The sequence below is a fragment of the Crocodylus porosus genome, unplaced genomic scaffold (assembly GCF_001723895.1).
Source record: "Crocodylus porosus isolate Cpor-Errol unplaced genomic scaffold, CroPor_comp1, whole genome shotgun sequence".
Taxonomy (NCBI): domain Eukaryota; kingdom Metazoa; phylum Chordata; order Crocodylia; family Crocodylidae; genus Crocodylus; species Crocodylus porosus.
Window position 1 is genome coordinate 6,674,884 of NW_017728950.1, and position 20,031 is coordinate 6,694,914.

The following is a 20,031-nucleotide window of genomic DNA, read 5'->3' on the forward strand; positions in this document are numbered from 1 at the left end:
ATGGTACCCCAGGTTTTTACTGCTGAGACACCTATGGGGCCATTTGTCAGGTCATATTAAGGAGAGGAAACCTGTAATATTATCTAGAGGTTACTAATAAAGTTTGCTTTACTATATACCAAATTGGCTGAGCTGCCATGTCAATCCTTTAGTGCTCTGGTAAAGATCAAGCAGTCATTTTTATCTTGTAAAATAATTCTTGTGGCACAAAGCTTCCTGGATCTTTTTTAAAAGCTTTAGTTTATCTGAAAAAATGATAAAAGATAAAGTTAATGTGTTATTGGCAAGATTAGAAGGAATGGCAAATGTAAATGTTGCCAGGCCACCTACACATCACTGCGCTAAACCCTTTTAACATTTTTTCCATTACTTGATTGTAATGCTGCACTTTGTACATTCACAAGGTTATTTGAGTGTTCAGTCCCTGTGCATCCACTATATTGCCTTGCACACCCAAGCACTTAATATCTGTGACAGCAAGCATGGTAATACTGGTCACAACTAATTCCTAGTTTTACTTTACATTCAAAAGAAGTGCTGACCATTGTACTAGCCCTCCAACTCACACGAATAGCTTGAGTCGATTTGTGTCTGTGCTTGAACAAATACAATAACTAGGGTCTGGCCCCAGAGCCCTGGCCCCCACTGGCTTTTCTGCACCCTGCATTTAATGATCATTGGAAAAAATTGACAAACATCAGTGGGATAGCTTCTGCTCTATTGGAGGCAGTGTCCCCTCTGTAGGCTGTATGCATCTTGCTAAGCCACACTTCCTCTGGCTTGGTTACCTTCTCCTGGTTTCACATATATTTCAATCACATCTTATTGGGCCAGCTTCAAGAAGAAGGCTGAAGAATATACCTGGCAAAGCACAGCCTGTGGCTTGCTGCTTGAAGGACTTTGCTGGGAAGCAGCAGTTCCGGATTCATACCTCTTCTAAGTAAGGAGGGCTAGAACCTGTTTCTCCCACTCCCTGAGCAAGTGATCGAATCAGAAGGTGTTTGAGTCAAAATAGCAGAGGTTCCTCCTTCATCATAAAAAACCCACCTCACTTGTCATGTGTTTTCTGGGACTTACACAGCTTTATGTGCATATGTTATTCCATCCTATGTCCTCCTCTTCAGCCATTTTTTCTCCAACATCCACCTGTCACCCATCAAAATTCTCTACCATCCACAATCTTGTTTCCTAAACCTGTTTTCTCAGTTTAGCCACATTTTAGTACTGCCCAAGTAGACCTATTCAGATACCAATGAATATTGATACCACTCTTGCCCAACCCAGACATGAGTATATCAGAAACATAGGCACACAGACTTTCACTGACTGCTCTTAGAGACTCTGGAAAGAATTTAACCTCTTCCAATCAGGTAGCAAGCAAACAAAGATTAAACAAGTAAGTTGAATCACACACTATTTCATAAAAATAATGGAGGAATCTTTCCTGTTCTTCATGTTTTAGATGCACTCAGCAGAATCTCTCTGCTACATTGCAAATCAATATGTGCTCTTACTGTTTTCACATAGCAGGCTATTCATAAAATTATTGCAAGAAAGTAGTGGCTTCTGTTTTCATAATAAATGAGTGGCACATAATTCTTGTGACGCACAATAAATGTAGCTTTGTTGAATAAATCTGCAGTTGTGGTTCGTTGTTTTGGTCTGGCATGCTACATAGTACATTAGTGCACGTTTATATCCAGGATTATCTCATCAGCCGCTTTTCCATTCCCATTGCCTGGATACTATATATTATATGAAGTAGAGAGAACAGGTGGGCTGAGGAAAAATTCAGCATTTTAATACAGTTGTATGTGCTTGGACAACGTGTATTTATCACTTGCAGAAGCTACAGCAAAGGCCCAGGCCTAGTCCTCTAAGCTGCAGGCCACAGGCAGTGTCCATGTTGATGCAAGCAGTAAAGTGTCATGTGGATGCAGCAGTCCGCAGGAAGCTCTCAGGTTCTGGATTAAAAGTCACAGGAGTCTAGTTAAGGCCTTGTTACATATTGCATTTTGAGCTGCTCAAGTGTTGATCAGTGTTAGTTCTAGCTTGCATATGAAGCAGTCACACCTTAAGGCTAAATACCTTCTCTGACTGTCCTTGACCCGCACAGCTGTGACTTACCACTAGAGGGCTGGCAAGCAGGGAACTAACAAGGAGCTATAGCTGTGAGTTGCCACAAGAGGCCTGGTGAGCCAGGACAGGCTTCTTTTTCTGCTCTAGGTAGGACTGGGTTGGGGAGATGGGTTGTTGGGGCCAGGAGCATGAGGCTGGGAGGTGGAGAGTTAATGGTGGGGGTGGATAAATGAAAAGGGAGGTGGAAGGGAAAAGGGAGTGGGGAGAGCTTGCTGAAAGAAGGAAGTTACCCACCAAAGGATAAAATAAAAATAATTTAAAAAATAATAAAAAGTAATAAAGAGGAAGTAAGTTAAAGAAGGACTTATGTTTTAATAAATTGGGATTTGGAATTTGGGTTGGGGATACTGGTTGTGCTTCCCAGGATGGTTGGGGGGGTGGGAGTGGTGAGGAAAGCTGCTTTTGGGCGAAGCTACAATCCCTGCCCTGGGAAGAAAGTCCCAGTTCATGGGGACCTGATCTGGCCCACTACATTGTTTCCCCTTCACCTCCTCTACACCTCACTCCTGGACCCATCCATGCTCTGCATCCTAGCTAGCTGGCATGTGCTTTGCAAGCTGTTTTCACAGGGTTGCACCCCTAGGGGTGGGAAGGTCACATCTGTGGAAAGTATGGGAAGTGGCCACACATTAATGGAACACAAGCTGGGTAACATAAATCAGTGACAAACCTGCCCTGGAGTAGCATAACTTTAAGCTGCCTAAAGTATGCTTAAAACTAGTTTCAGGGTTAATGTGTGGACAATCCAGGGATTAAGAGCTCCTGGATCCACCTAAAATTAGTTTGTAACAGGCCCTTAAGGCTGTAGTCTTAAATTTCATTGAATTCATAGTTGTAAGGAAAGGATAAATTTGTATCTGATGTGAATTTTAATGAATTTTCTTATAGTAACTGTAACAGGGGGCCTGCTTGGGGCTGATCCCATGTGGCTCGCCCACGTGCTCCTGGGTTAACCACCCACCTTCTTTCCTGCCATGCCTTGATGTTAACTGATTAATAGATGTCAATTAAGCGGGAGGTTGCCCATTTTCTGCCCCGATGCCAGGGGGCACTATTTACGGCTCCTTTCTTCCCCTACACCACAGCCCAAGCCTCGCAGATGGCATCTCGATGTTCCTTTAATCACCAGCCCCCACAGTGGGCCCCAGAATCCTCCTATTGAACCCCACCTGGATTCTTCTTCCTCAAGCAGCCTCTTCCACCATCATACCAGGCAGCATAGCTCCCTGAGCCAGTTCCCCTTTGAGTGTTGTCCCCCCACTGAGAACTTTGGCTCATCTCCAGGCCAGTTTGGACCCTAGGCCCTTAGCTTTTGGATGTCCCTTGCAGTGGGCCCCCCAGCCCTTTGACCCTTCTGATCCTGGCCCCAGCATAGGCCAGTCAGGGGAAACTCAGACAGGCCTGAGTCTATGACACTTTTCTCATTCTCTGAAGGTCCACCCTCTGGGCCCTCCAAAACTAGGGGTAACCCACCCAGTTGTGGGGGCTAGGGGTTAAGGCACCCTGACCCTCCTTTCACCGGGGTGGTAACTGGCCTGACATTTCCTGGGGGCTCCCATGCCACTGGGAGCCCCACCAGGCCACCCACTCCCAGCAGGGTGCAGGTTTAGATTGTATCCAGGACCAGGAGCCTCCTATCCATCCCCTACAGCTCCTCCTTTACCTCCAGATCATATCAGCAGCCCCCCAGCCAGAGTTTATATGGGCAGTCCCAGTTCCAAAATGACTGCGGCTGCCAGCTCCAGGCCCTTAAAGTGGCAGGCACACTGTCGCAGAGCACTCAGGTGCCCTGCACCTGAGAGCAGAAACAGCTCGGGAGCGACCCCTACTGGCAAGAAGGGGGAGGTCCAGCTGCCAGTTACCAGGGCAGCCAGAGTCACAGGTGCTGGTTGCTAGGACAACCGCTGGGAAGCCAGCTGACAGGAAGGGGCAGGGCCTGGCCCATATAAGCCCAGGCGTGTGGCCAGGAGGGCAGTTCCCCTCTGGCGGCCAAGGGAGGAGGAGCTCGGCTAGTGCAGACAGAGGGGAGAACCCTGACCGCGTGAGCAGCCCCTGGTTGCTGCTATGGGTTGGAGTATTTCCCAGTAGGGATTGAATGTTGTTTGGCCGGACGGTTTACCTTTTTATGTTATAGCCCAGAGGTTTTGTATTTTTGTGTTCACTGTTTTAATTGGAAGACCGAGTGAGGCTATTGGGGGTTGGAGAAGGCCTCATAGGGGCTCCACAGTAGTGTGGGGACCCTGGCACCAGAGAGGCACAGTACTTGGGGTGCATTGACCCCAGCCCCAGAGCAAGGGGGCAGTGAGGAGCCTGGAGAGAGGGCCGCAAGGAGCTAGAAGCCCCAGAGCAAAGGGGGAAGTGAGAAGCCCCAGAGCAAAGTGGGGGGGCAGTGGAAGCCCCTGACAGAAGGCAAGGAGAGGGCCAAATCGTAGCAGGGCCCAGGTCAAAACCACGTCAGTACCATCTGCGAGGCTTGGGCTGCGGTGTAGGGGAGGAAAAGGAGCCGCAGATAGTGGCCCCTGGCACCGGGGCTTGTAAAGTGGGCAGCCTCCTGCTAATTACATCAATCAATCAAGCAATTAAGATCAAGGCTTGGCAGGCAAGTAAGCAAGAGGTTGGCCCGTAACAGGAGGGCGGAGTCACCAATAGAAAGGCTCCAGTAGCGATACTCCTGTCACATACACACAGTGCCCTGCCACAGTAACCATCAATCTGTTCTCATCCTCATTTATACCAAAAATATTTTTCTACCTGTCTTAACCACCATGTCTTCCTTTTACATGTTTACTTCCATTCTTTTACAGGAGCTTACTTCTTTGTTCCTTTTGTCCTTTTATTTTTTAAAAGAAGTTTGTATTCTCTGGTTAAGGGTGGTCCTACCTTTACTACATAAGAACGTAAGAAGTGCCATACTATGTTAGATCAATAGTTGATCCAGGTATCTCTAGAGTGATCTATACCCTAGTCAATATGCTCACTGGCACGTATCATTTATTGGGTTAGAGATGACAGAGGAAACGTCTCCAACCATTCTGTTCAGTCCAGTCTTTTTTTTAACCTGGCTATGCTATCTGCCTCTACTACCTTCTGTGGAGATGAATTCAACAAAATAACTACATATTGCATAAAAAACAACTTTCTCTTGTGAGTTTTAACCCTGTTTCTTACTAATTTCAGCAGATGCCCCCTAGTTCTAGTATTTTGAAACTTGGTGAAAAACAGTTCCCTGTTTACTTGGTCCATTTGCTTTGTGATTTGATAGATCTCTAACACATCCCCACTCAGCCTTCTCCTTTCTACACTAAAGAGTCCTAGCCTTTTTCGTCTTTTATGGTATGGCAACTGCTCCAGGCCCCTGATCATTTTGGCTGCCCTTCCCTAAACTTTTTCTAATTCTACTATATCCTTCTTGATAAGTGGGGACCAGAACTGTACACAGAATTTAAGAAGTGGGCACACCATGGATTTGTATAATGGCCTGATAATGTTCTCACAAAAATCATAAAAGCAGAAGGATCTACCTTATTGTGCTTTCAACACATTATCAACATGTCCAGCATGGTTAACAGTGAGTTGCTCTGCTGTCACGGTGTTGGAATGAAGTGACATTGCATAGTGATCCAATGTAGTATTTTAATTTAAGGGTGTGAATGACTTTAATACACAGTGTTGGAGTCTCAGATCCCATTCCTTCACTATGAAATCCTAAATTGTTAATATTTTCTTAATCTGATGAAATCATAGAAACCTACAGTTGGAAGGGGACCTCATGATCATCTAGATCAGGAGTAGGTAATCCCTGGCAGGTGTGCTTGGCACTCGTGCCTTGAGGATCGAGTCAGGTCTGCACTGTCACAACAAGGATCAGGTCCCTTGCAGCTTCACCACCATCGGCCCCTGGCAAGCCAAAATCTTACAAGTCCAAGTTTCAGGTATTTTTGGCACTCTGCCAAAAACATTGCCAATCCCTGATCTAGTCCAATGCCCTGCACAAATGCAAGATAAAGTATTCTTACATCAGTCCAGACAAATGCTGATTCAGTCTCTTCTGGAAAACCTTTAATAAAAGAAATTCTACAACTTCTCTGGGCAACTTCTTTTATTGCCCTACTCTTCAGACAGTAAGGAAGTTATTTCTGATATTTAATCTAAATCTCCTTTGCTGCAGTTTGTGTCCCATCCACTGCAGCAAGGAAGAACAGTTGTTCTACCACTCCTTTGAAAAAAATATGATAGCTTTTCTTTTTCAATTGTTCAGTTATACTCCCTTTTAAATATGGTTATTCCAGTTAATATTTGTAGTGTGCATTTAAAAAAGCTTTAGAATTTACATTCTAAAGTTACACATATTAAAGTTACTACCATCTACTATCTACTATCATTTCTATCTGGCAGTCAAAAATTCATATCACTATGCTATGCATACTCTTGTTAAGCTGAATTCAAACCTCAGGATTCCTTACCATTTTGGTAAAACCTAGTTGCCTGCCCAGTTTCAGAATCATTCTTACTGGCAGCCTGATTAGCACTGAGAAAAAGTTATTTCCTAGTAACACAAAATATGACGTACCTTTAGAAGTTTAGCTTTTTAATTAAAATAAGTCTAACCCTAATGTTCTCACAGTTCATAAATGCAGAAGAATCCACGGTGAATATCTATTCTGGTTGCTTGCATACCACATGCCATGTCCCTTCTTGAATTAATTCTTCTTTGAACTACAGCTAATCTTTTAGAACACCCAAACTTGATTGAAACATTTCCAGTGATGGAGAATCAATTACAACCCTGGGTAAACTGTTCCAATGGCTAATTACCCCATTGCTGCGAAATTATTGTTTGTAGATGTACCCAGTAATGGATACCACAAATTAGAATATGTCCTAACAATCATATTTGTAACATAAATTAATGTGGAAATCTGTAGTTAGCAGATAATTTGGAGCAAGATGATGTATATATGTAATGATTCATGCAGTCCCATCAGATAATAGTATCATTCAACAGATCGAGGGCAAAATCTTACAGTAAAAAAGCATGTTATACTCTCTCTTATTTTGGATGTATCCTATTTCACTGTGCTACTGTTATGTTATTTTCTGCTTATACCAATGTTTTTAATACCTGCAAGATATCTAATTATAAACTACAAATGTGGAAGCCTTCTTGCAAGAGCTGCACAAAAAATGTTTATAAACTACTTTAGGCACCATTACAGAAGAAGAAATCAGTATTTGAGCCAAAGATCGAGCTATCATCTGCAGCAACATGTAATCATGTAACAAATCCTTCCAGTAAACAAAACGTTAGCATTAGAACCAAGATATTTATGATCTCTTTAATGGTCCTCCCTCACTCAGAAATTAAATAGGCAAAACTGTTTGTGTGTGTGTGTGCACACGCATGCACACATGTGCATGCACACACGTGCATGCATGCACACACATGCATGTATGTACACACACACAGATAGATAGATAGATAGATAGATAGATAGATAGATAGGTAGATAGCACCAGTCTGACACATTGATCACATATTCTTAGAAACTGATTCATAAAACTGGCAAACAATTTTTTTCTGTAATCCAGTTTATAGTCTCATTAATTAATACTGTATGACAACCATTCAGGTAGATATTTTAACTTGTAAATATAACACTTTCCCCCTTACTTCATTATTATATTCTTAAAGTGCATCTTCACTTTAGAATGCCCATAACACAGCTTAGAGCATATTAAAAGCTCTTTTCAGTCTTTAAAGTCTACAAATTAAAATTAGCAAGAATATTATATCAGTTTTAATACTATCAAAGGCACTCTGTTAGATTTACAAATTTGGGCCGGCCTTTTATTAGAAGGCACATCACTTCAAAAGTAGCAGCTGATTCGAAGAGACGTCTGAGTCTACTTGATATGGAAATGAATCTTGGCACTTGCAGGGTTAATCTGCTGAGTCGTGACTACTTGTAACTGTCAAATTCTCTCCAAGGATAAATAATTAAAGCTTCAGGAAGAATAAGCACACAGGAAGCAGTGGAGATTGGATGTACGTAGGTGTTGAGGGCATTCATTTTTATCCAATCGCTGAATAAAGAGCACATTATTCATGCAATCTTGTTCATTCACTGCTACGTGACCTGCACCACAATAGGAGACTGCAGCATACAGTGCTGAACTGAACTGCATTAGAGAGAGGCAAGAGGGAAAGAACTCAAACTGTACCAGCACAATATTTCAAACATAAGAACAAAATGCTGCACCATAGATTTATACATAGCCTGTGGTTACTGTTATACTGAGATGAGTTACAGTTCTGATGACTAACGTCGAAACTCCTCATAGAGATTTTTTTTTTCCCCTAGGGTGCAAATATTAGCCTTAAAGTGATATCTCCCCTCTTCGTTTTAACCTATTTTTCTTAAACTTGTGATTAAAGAATCTTTCCAGACTTTTAAGCTTAGAGAAGCCTATGCAGATACAGCAAAGCAAAAGCTTCAATGCACAGAAAATACTAGTTAAATTGTTAAATCAACATATTGCAATGAAGTGAACACCATCATCCAGTAAGATCTATACTATGAAGTATGAAACCTGTAGAAAAGCAATCTTAGCAGTAGAGCTTGGGGTGGGGGGTGGGGAGTGAGGGGGAGCTCATCTTCATTGGGTGTTTTTTTTAGGCTGAAAAAAGGTTTCTTCTCTTTCATATTCCCTATGGTATATGCACCACTTTTACTCATTGTGACTTCCATTTCTGCCTTGATACACCACAGCCCTTGGTAGCTTTTCTCATACAATGTCCTTTCAGGCATAACTGTTTCCTTAGGTATTTTGAAAACCAGAAATAATAAAAGAAGCAATCAGACAAACAAATCCTCAAATAAGAATCTAGTGTATAAATCAACTGATAAAAATAAAAAGCCAGACTACAAAATCAAAAGTGAAGAAAAATTATAATCAGTATGAGTTTCATAACATCTGGAGGCACCCAAACCCTCTCAGAGGGATTATATCTTGTCTCCCACCCTGGCAGTTGTAGACAGGAAGATCAAATGCTTTACCCTTGAAACCCTTAGATTCAGGTATTATATCCCAGATATGGACTGACCACACAATAGTTGTAATCTTATTTATAATAAATAATGGTGATCCCATAGAGAAGATCTGAAGGGTGAATAATATCCTTATGAAAAAATCAGTTATTTTGCATGCTATCAAAATAGCAACTAAGTATTATTTTGATACTAATGACCATAGGCAATGTGCCTCACAAGTCTGGGTAGGGCACCAATGGGGCACAACCATGGGGGTGGGGATCCCCCAGTGGTTGACTGGTGGGAGGGGGAGGAGGGTTCCAGCACTTTCACCACCGACATCCTGCCAGCAGAGCCTATTTCAGGGAGTATAAGCGCTCTCCGTGCCAGAGCGATGGCTACTGGGGGGCACCAGCACTCTAAGGGGGGCATGTACCCACCCGTGCCCTCCCTACACATTAACTATGCTAATGACAAAAGGCAAGGTAGAGCTTAATCTTATAGACTGAATCAGAGATGCATAAGCTGTTGTTCAGACAAACTTATGTATCTCAGCAACAAGGGTGCTGTTGCAGTGGGGGTCTGCTATAGACCATCAGACCAAGAGGAAGTGGTGGATGAGGCTTTCTTCAAACAGCTAGCAGAAGTTTCCTGATCACAGGCCCTGGTTCTCATCCTGACATCTGCTGGGAGGGCAACACAGCATTGCACAGGCAAGCCAGGAAGTTTTTGGAGAGTATTGGGAACAACTTTGTGGTGCAAGTGGTGAAAAGGACAACTAGGGGCCATGCTCTTCTTGACCTGCTGTTCACAAACAGGGAAGAATTGGTAGGGAATGTAGTAGTGGGTGGCAACTTGGGCAGCAGTGACTACAAGATGATTGAGTTCAGGATCCTGAGGAAAGGAAGGATGGAGACCAGCAGAATAAGGACCGTGGACTCCAGAAAAACAGACTTCAGTTCACTCAGGGAACTCATAGGCAGGATCCCCTGGAAAGCCAGTCTAAGGGGGAGAGGAGCCCAGGACAGCTGGCTGTACTTCAAAGAAGCCTTAGTGAGAGTACAGGAACAAACCATCCCAATGCACAGGAAGACAAGCAAGTATGGTAGAAGACCAGCTTGGCTTAGCAGGGAACTCTTCAGTAACCAAAATCACAAAGGCCCCCTGAACCGATCTTCTTGAAACTTCACAGGCTTCGTGGCCTCACCAGGGGCCACCACCCATGCAGTTTTCACCCCCCATGTGGTGTAATACACGTGACATGAGTTTCGCTTTCAAGAATTTGGGGTGCAGTTCCCCTGAACCCCTGCACTGATATTCTTGAAACTTGGCAGGCTTCATGGTCTCAGCAGAGGCTACCACCTCTGCAAGTTTCATCCAAATCAGACAAAAAACAACAAAGTTATAGATATTTCATTGATTCCCCATTATACCCTATGACCAGATTTCTGAGGGAGCTCTGAAGCTTCAGAGCTGCTTCAGCCAGCTCAAAGTGGGAAACCGATCCAGAGCTCCAGATGTTTTCAAAACCTGGCTAGACAAAGCTTTGGCTGGGATGATCTAGTTGGGGATGGTCCTGCTTCAGCAGGGGGCTGGACTAAATGACCTCTTGAGGTCCCTTTCAACCCTAACTTTCTATGATTCTATGATCTCTAATTCAGTTAGTCCAGTAGTGCTCACCCCATGGACCAACTGAATGGTACAGGGATAGTCTGCACGCCAGATCCCATAAGTAGGGTCAGTCCATGGGCTTGATCCAATGTGTGGTGGCATGTGGAGTTGGTTCACAGTTTTGATCCAGTATGCTGGCCCTGCCCTGTGTGCTGGGTCCAGTCATGGAGTGATTCTGCATGCCAGTTTGACCCTGCACACTGGATCCAGCTGTGGAGTGACCCTGCATGCCAGAAGTAGTCATGGAGCAACCTTGTCTACCAGATCTGGCTGTGGCCCATCTTCACAATCGAGCATAATCCAGCATGTGGGGCCAATCATCCAACCCATGGAGCTCCCTAAAGAGCTTGGAAATTTGGCAGTGGGGGAGTAGTGGCAGTGTTAATTGCCACAGCTGCCACAACCAAATCTGGTCTGCGCTTCATAAGTTGAGCATTACTGAGTTAGTCTGTAAGGTGCAGCTCTATCCTGCCTCCCTGACTTCAGACTAACACAGCTAATTACCTCTGTCTACTAATGACAAAAGCTAGATATCTAAAACCATTTCCCAGGATGTATATAAAGCAGTAAGAACATAGAAAACAGTTAGCCTAGAACCCCAAATGGGGACAAATTATCAACCCAGAAGACAGAAAAATTGTAAGCTTTCTGTCCAAGAACTTAGTCTAGGTAGGACTGTATTTATAGTCCTATGGGAAATGATAGGTGTAACTAAATGGTATGTTTATAGAGAAAATTGAACAGACTCTCTGCTGACTGACCCAGGAGGAAGGAGCAAGACTTGTGGGGGAGCAGAATCAAAGCTAATAAACTCCTCACCTATATATTAAGAAAGAGAAGGGAGAAAGGCAATTAAAAGTAAACGGATAAAATTTAAGACCAGAGACACTGTTGAAGAATTCAAGAAGTTTTAAATAAATCTTTATGCTTTCAACTATAAAGAGACTATGGAAAAACTGAAATATATTAATGATGGCAATATGCCAAAGTTAATTCTGAAACAACTGATAGCATTAGAAAGACCAATGGAGGAAAGGGAGGTAATAGAGGTGAGTACATCAATGCCAACATGAAAATCTGCAGGACTGAATGGACCCACAATAGTTTTAAAAAATGACACCACATTTCACTTCAGGTAAACTAACCAGTCTATTTAATAATTCATAGGCTGTAAGGAGATTCACACTCCAGTGAAAAAGGAAAATACAACTCTTAACACAAAATATCGCCAAAGCCCCCCCGCAAAAAAGGCAGATGTGTGGCTGAAACAGCCCAGTCTTCATGCTTGATGTAGCCTTGAATATATTTTCACTCTTTCCAGAAGAACAAATGCAGTCCTTCACTAGTTAACAGACATAGATCAAACAGGTTTGCATATGCAATATGCACCTGAGTGAAAACTTTAAATAAATTATGGGAGTAATTCATAATATGCAGAATAAAGAATAAAAGATTTATTGTATTTACTCAGAAACTGAACAAGCTTTGCTAAAGGCCTTTTCTAAAAACACTACTTTAGATACAGGTTTTGGAGACTACTGAATCATAGAAAAATTGGGATGAAAAGGATTTGGGGTCATCTAGGTCTAAGCTGATGCATGATGCAGAATCATCCATGTCTAAACCATCCCGGACAAATGTTTGTCTAATTTGCACTTAAAAACTTCCAACGATGGAAATTCAACAAAATGTCAAGATAAGCTGTTCTTTGCTTAACTGCCCCCATACGTAGCACGTTCCTTTTAGTGTCAAACCTAAATCTCTCATGTTGAAATTTATGGGCATTACTTTTTGCCCTATTCTCTACAGACAAAGAAAACTGCTGATCACCATCCTCTTTATAATAACTTATTCTGTACTTGAAGACTTTTACCAAGTGCCCTTTGGTCTTCCTTAACCTGAATAATGCCAGTTCTGGCTTCCCAGACCATTACTCATTCTCTCTGTTCTTCTTAGGCCTCTTTCCAGTTTGTTTACGCTTCAAAGTGTGGGGCCCCAAGATGCAACAATACTTCAGGTCAGGCCTTACCAGTGTAGAACATAATTTTTAAAATCACTTACTGTTAATGTGCCCCATATGTCAGAGGTGTCAAATAGACAGCCCTTAAGCCAGATGTGGCCTACAGTGCCACTCCACCTGACCCACCAGTGGGCCTACGGTACCACTCCACCTGACTCACCAATTTGGAAGTATGGCTAGAGGCAGGTGTGGTCACTTGCAGCATCTGGGATCCTGAGTCCCTGATGGACATGGCCACTGGGGACAAGTAAGGGCTTTACAATATAACCCTCAGTCATCTTGCAGCTGCCAGACCCACTGCTGCTTGCATGCCTCCACCAAGGCAAGTGCCTTCCTGGCCTGCAGCCATTTGCCTTACTGCTCCTACAGTTGCTGGCACTGCTGGCACTGCCCCATGCCAGATCCAGCCTACATGGAGCCCCACATGGATATGGATCCAGCCTAGGGCACAAGGTGAGTTTGACACCCCTGCCATTTGCTATTCCCATTTTTAACAGTAAGATTCCATTGGTGACTCATTTTTAGTTTGTGATCTGCTATAAATTTCACATCATTTTCTGTAGTGCTGTATTTTGTATTGTGTATTTTTCCCTTCCAAGTGCAGGTTGTTGTACTTGTTCAAATTGAATTTCTTCGTATGATTTCAGACTGTAACCCAGTAAGAAGGGCAGTCATTTTCTTCTCATATACTGTCACCATGTTCAGATTTGGGTCCAGAAACAGGCACATACTATTGTTTGATCTGTAGCCTTAATAAGGTTCTCACTGGTGTGTGGTCCCCTTATACATGGACAGTAAGAAGAGCAAGTGGCCTAGGAGAAAGCCAGCCCTAGGGTGTGACCTTAGAGATCTCTTATGTATTTTGTGTTACATAGCTATTGAATAAAAAATGCATGAACAATACTGGGAACAGGGGCAAAAACTTAGCAATTATTCCCTATCACAGAAGTGCCCTTATTTCTGAGCTGCAAAATCAGGGTGTCTTTTCCTGTTCTTCTTCAGGCCTCATGAATTTTAGACTTATGGCTGCCCAATTGACCAGCTTTAACAGACAGTGTAGATGATGCTCTCAGTGCCAATTTACCCATGGTCTGGTAAGTATATCACTTTCCTGGAGTTTAAACTGCTTCCAGCTGAGGCGGGCCTATATTAAAGGTTTTTGTCATTGTTCTCCTCCTTCTCTGTCTTGTGATTCAGTAAGGTATTCCCTTAGATAATTATGCTTAGGTGAGGGTTTTCCCTTAGGAATCACATAGTAGCCCAGAAATGACTCACTTGTAACTAGGAAGACTAGCATGGCTACTGCTTCGCTACAGGAAAGAGGTTGGCTGTCAGATGCAACCTCTCCTGTACACTTCCTATTGTATTTTTGTTGCCTTGTCTCCTAGTCCACAATTCAAACTCAGACCATTTTCTTATTAAGAGTTCAAATGTATGGATAATATTTAGAATACCAAATATAAAACCCATCTGATCTGCTAAATTTGCTATTTACTCTTCACACCCCCCACACACTCTTATCTTTAGTAGTTTCTGGGGAAAGCAGCCCAGGGACCTTTTAATCACTGTCTCAACAATTTTTCACACCTTTAAGAGGAGGTTGTATTTTCTATTGCCTCTTACTGTTTCTTTAGTTAACAGCTGGGGATCAAACTATTTTCTTCTCAAGAGCAAGGAGAAGTTCTTTAAATTACCACTTGGGTATCCATATGTGCCTGAGTAGCTTTGTCCACTGCTCTTTATTTTGGGCATGAGGGTCTCCAACCCTCCCCTGTCACCCACTAAAGAGAGGCAGGAAAGTATAAAAACCATCCCTTGCTATGCTTTAATCTACTGAATTTACTGGGAGGGCTTAAGGAAAATCTGATGAAGAGATGATTGTCAGTTATACTTAGTTGTTTTACAAGATACAAGTTTTTATTGCCAGTTTTTGAAAATGCTAATAGGAAAACAAAAACAAAGGATATCCAACTTAAATTTATTACATTTTGCACCCATTTCAGCCACCTACTTAATGTTTAAAAATATGAATACTGGAGGCTAACCAGTCAATGTGTATAATATAATGATGTGTTTTCTTAGGGAACTTATAATTAGACATTAAGGAAAAAACAGTGAGAGTGATGATTGTAAACACAGTCTTGAACAGCTATAAGAAACAAAAACTAGCTGAACTTTAACATTTTTAGGAATAATTATCTCATGATAGCAAAGTTACTGGAATTTCCCACTTAATAAAATGTATATTCTAAAAAAATTGAATTTCCTATGACTCACCTAGAAAGAAAGGCTTTCATGGTGCTCTATATGGTGCAAGTAGAAGGCCTTATATTATACGCTTGTCAGAAAGACCTTTGTGTTTGTGTTTGAGGTGATCTTACAAGCTGTAAGGCACTGCAGTAAAACAATAATAAAATAAAACTCAATTAAAAATACCTTTCAGGTAGGCACCAGTTTGTTATCTAAATCCTCATAATCAGTATTATTTTTGTTTAGGCTAGGAAAAAAACATTTTAACTTAGCTAAGATGCAAATCAAGAGCAAATCTGTCTGCTTCTTCTTCCACAATGCTTTAAATCAGAAATCTTTCCATTAAGTACAGTGATGTTGGTGCACAGACAGTATAAGGCTTCTTTGAATACTTTTTATTTAGAAAGCTTATTCTTAAATCCAGTTAAAGTTATAAGGACACCCATTCTTCTTTTTCTTCACCTTCTTCAGGCAACTACAAGATCTTGTTTTTTCTATAATCCATCACAGTTGCTGCCTTTGTTGGCTGCTTCTACAGAACACTGAAGGACTGGTTGAACAGAGACTACAGGATATGGCTTTCCACTACATCATATGTTGCATATCTATTTATACCCACACAGAGTAAGTCTCAGATATTACCACTCTGACTTACTATAATTTTACACTCATCCTTATATTACCCAGATATAAATGATTGCAATGAGTTGCAATGAAGTACAGAATTAGTCCCTATATTTTCAACTTCAATCCTATAGAAGTGACCACACTCCTTGGCAGACCAATGAGGGAAATCTGTTTGGATGTTATGCTTCTGCACTTTTTTGGAGATAAAGAGGAGAACAATAAAAACTTCCCATGCTGTCAGTTCAACAACTCTCATACAAGCACTAAAATTCACTGAAACCTTAGAAAAATAGGAATGCAGAGAGCCTAATCCTGGCAGCCACAGATGGCCCCCCAGCCATAGTCCTGGTATTTATGTATTTTCTCATAGGAAATACACACCTTTTGCCCAAAAACCTGCTGCTAGAATCAGGATGCACATTATAAGCAAGTAAATACAGTAACGGGAGTTTCTGCTGCTTAAGCTTTTGACAGACAATAGCAAAAGTAAGTACATACAATTCAGAAGGAGCAGAATGAAGAGCAAATTCAGTTCCCGGCTGCTGCGTACTTACTACAAGGAAAGATCTTTCAAAAACAAGGTTCATATATTATTCTTGGGAGTGTCACACCAGGATGTGGGTGGCCAGGTTTGGGGCTATTTGGGGACTTGAGGTAGTGACCAGGGTCAGCATAGGCAAGCTGAGTCTAAAGATAAACTGGGTCAGGAAGTCAGGAGGTCATCCAAGGAGTTAAATTCAAAAATAAGTCAGGAGCACGAGAGGAGTAGACAGAGAATGAAGTTACCAATGAGCTGAGTCAGGAACCTGGGAGGTCAAGCTAAACGCAGTGTTTAGGAGCGAACTGAAAGGGGAAGCTAGGTGATTGAGCTGGAAGCAGAGTCTAGGAACAAGTCAGAGGGTGTGTCTACACATAAAATTAATGTGACACAATAAAACTTGGTGCATATCATGCTGGAGTTTATTGCTCCCGGGTGCCAGGTTTACACATGTGCCTGGGACCACAGCACGCTAAACTGGATTGGAGTGGCCACAGCTGGCAGGAGGCACAGGGGGTTAGCCTGCCAGCCTGGGGCTGCTTTAACCTGGCTCAGTGTGCTGCAGAGGGGCTGGCTGGGACACAAGGGTGCCTCAACGTGGGGCTAGCAGGAAGGCAGCCCCTACACTAAAGTACCCTCGTGCTCCAGCCAGCCCCATCAGTGTCTAAACCTGATGCACTAAATAATGCCTCAGTAGGATAGTACTTGCATTTAGTACTTGTGTTTACCAGTATTAAGCTACAGCGGAGTTAATTAGTTTACTGTGGGCTAATAGGGCTGTGTGTGTAGAAGCTGAGACTTTACTGCAGAGCTAATTAGGCAGCTAACATTTTGTGTAGATGCACCCAGAGGGAGCAGCAGAGAAGTCATGCTTCAGGTAGAGTGGGAAGTGAAGCTGACCTCAGCTTCAAATAACTGGCAGGCGACAGAGTTAGGCTCTGCTGGAAGCTTCAGGCCAGCCTTGACCGCTCTGGAGAACTAGCTATAGAGCAGTAGGCCATGTTGAGTGGCCATGCTGGCCAGACCAAGGCTTCAGGTTTGAGGCTTTTGCCTGCTATCACCCCTTCTTCTTTAAGCGTGACCCCTGCGGGATACAAGCCCTGGTTTCTCTGGGTGGTTCTTGAGGAATTTTTTTAGTAAGTTGCAGTGTGGATGTTTTCTTCTGGTTCCCATGTAGTCTTCAGGCCCATATCTCTAACAATTTATTAAGTAATGTAACTTCCCTCATCTCCACTTTAAATCTAAACTCTCAATGGATTGTTACAGGGAGTGGTGCAGGTTGGAAAATAATTCTCTACAGGAGGTTTGGTTAGTGACATGTAGAATACCAAGCAGATCTTCAGTGTCCAGGGGAGTTGTAATTCAAAGGCTAGCAAGTTGATTTGGTGACCCCAGTAGGGGTCCCAGTAGGCTTACCTGTGGTCCTGGGGGCCTCCTACTGCTGCAGCCACAGAGATCTTGCTGGGCGGAGCCTGGCCAGCAGCCACAGCATAGCTCCAAGCGGTCCGGCCCTGCTTTTTAGCAATGCATGCTGCCTGAGTATGTGCCGTTCCATTTTTTTTCCACCTTTTTTTTTGACCACAGGAAAAAAATGGAGCAGCACACACTTGGGCAGCATGCCTTTGCAGTGTGGAGAACTCCGGACTGTGCGGTATGTGGTGCTGCAAATGTCATTTCATACGTTTGCAGAGTCACATATGGCATGACTGCACTTGTCTGGACATGCCCATAGTTTGCAAAAAATGGGCTTTTCCTGTTTGAGGCATGCTCAGTATTGTTGACAGTCCTGGAGAACAGGGCTGTCGTACTCCACCAGCAAGGAGGCCCAACTCAGGGCATTCCCCTACATGATGCTTACAATAAGGATCACCTTTGCCTGATCCTGGGAGGAGGTTCCAGGTTGCGCTAGAAATGAGAGGCAGTATTGGGTAAAAGACCCCTAAATAACTGCCAGTCCCCATCATAACTTTCAGGTTGTAAGGTAGGCGCACAAGGCCTGAATTGCAATGATCTCTTCCTGTAGCTGCTGTGCTTCATACCAGCAATGGCTGGCTAGTCTCTTGGTGTTACACCATCTGGGACTGGAGGGATTGGTGTTCAGTCATCAACTGCTGTGCCCAGGTTTTCAGGACCTATCAGGCAGAGGAGAGTGGATTCAGCCAGTCTTGCCCAGCCTTCATGTCTCCCTGAGTTGTGGCATCCAAAGTGGGCAGGTTTGAGCAGGGGACTGGGTTTCAAATTGCACCTTGTGCACTGGATGGGTTGGTCCAGGCAAATTGCCAGGCTGGGACATGGGCAGCCAAGTCTGAGGCCACTCAGTGATCAAAGTGTTGACTAGGGTCAAGAATAGTCTAGCAGAATCCATGGACAAGTTGAGGCAGAGCCAGGAGGTCAATCAAAGAGTGAAGTTCAAAAGCACACTGAATCAAGAGCACTAAAGAAGTAGGCAGAGTGAGGTTACCAATGAGCTGAGTCTGGAAGCTGGAAGATCAAGCCAACAGGAGGTGTAACTGCATCCCCTCTCTTCCTGTGGATAAAGCCCTGTTGCCCAGAAACTTTTTTTTCCAGTTCAGGGATTTATATATGGGAACAGAAGCTGACTCCTGTTAGCCATCCCAGTAACAGGCAGTGGACAGAGGGTTAGGTCCTGCTAGAGGCTTGAGGCCAGCCTTCAGCATGCTGGGTAATCAGGCATAGAGTGGCAGGCTGAGTTGAGTGGTCAGACCAAGACCCGAGGTTCAAAGCTGTGGTCTGACTGTATGCTACATGCAAGAAAATATTGTATGCTTTAATATTTGGACTGAAGTAATCTGTAGAAGCTCCATGAACCAAGACTCTGTTGTACTAGTCACTTTATAAACACAAAAGACAAACCTGGTCCCCCTCTCAATGGATATAAACTTATATTATATTTGGAGTGGGATCAGCTGTGCCAGGATGTGTCTTTACATAGCTAATCTGCTTCATTGGCCTATAAAGACATCATTGGCTCGATCCTGAGGGACAAAGGCCACTGGTGCCATGCCGTGACTCAGGGTGAAGCAGCTTGATATGTGTGCTGTGGCAATCCCCTGCAGAGGGATATCCGAGGTGCACAGAATTGGGCTCCTGGTGCCCTGGGGAGCTGGAGAGTACAGGCAGCCCTGGGCCACCCATGCTTTCCTGCCATAAGTGAACAGATATCAGACACAAAAAGGCAGCACATTCTATGAGTAGGAATCATTGTGCTCACAAATTTGGGCATTTGTGACACGACAAAAAGCTAAGACTTCCGTTTGCTTGGGTTTTGTGCCACCATAAAAAAATGTTATGGTGGCACAAAGGTAGGGTGACCATACATTCTGGTTCGGCTAGGACAATCCCAGATTCTGTAGCCCGGTCCCAGTCAGTTGGTCAAAAGTCTTAAGCCATGCCAAATGTGGGCAGGGTGGCATCTGCTCCAGTCTGCCAACCTTGCTCCTAAGCAACGGTGCCTGCCTGGCCACCTGCCTGGTGCACCATGCCGCTCCACTTCCTTGCTGGACTCCAGCCCAGGACTTTTGACCAACTGGCTGGGAACAAGCTGCAGAATCCAGGAGTATCCCAGCCAAACCGGATCATCTGGTCACCCTACACAAAGGCAACATCTGATTCCAGCCAATAAACTTACAGTCTAAATAAGAGTTAATAAATCTCATGTGCAAGCAGCTCAGTGAGGATAGTCAAAACAGTGCAACAGAAGTTCATGAGGAGCCAGGAAGTACAGGCAACTCATT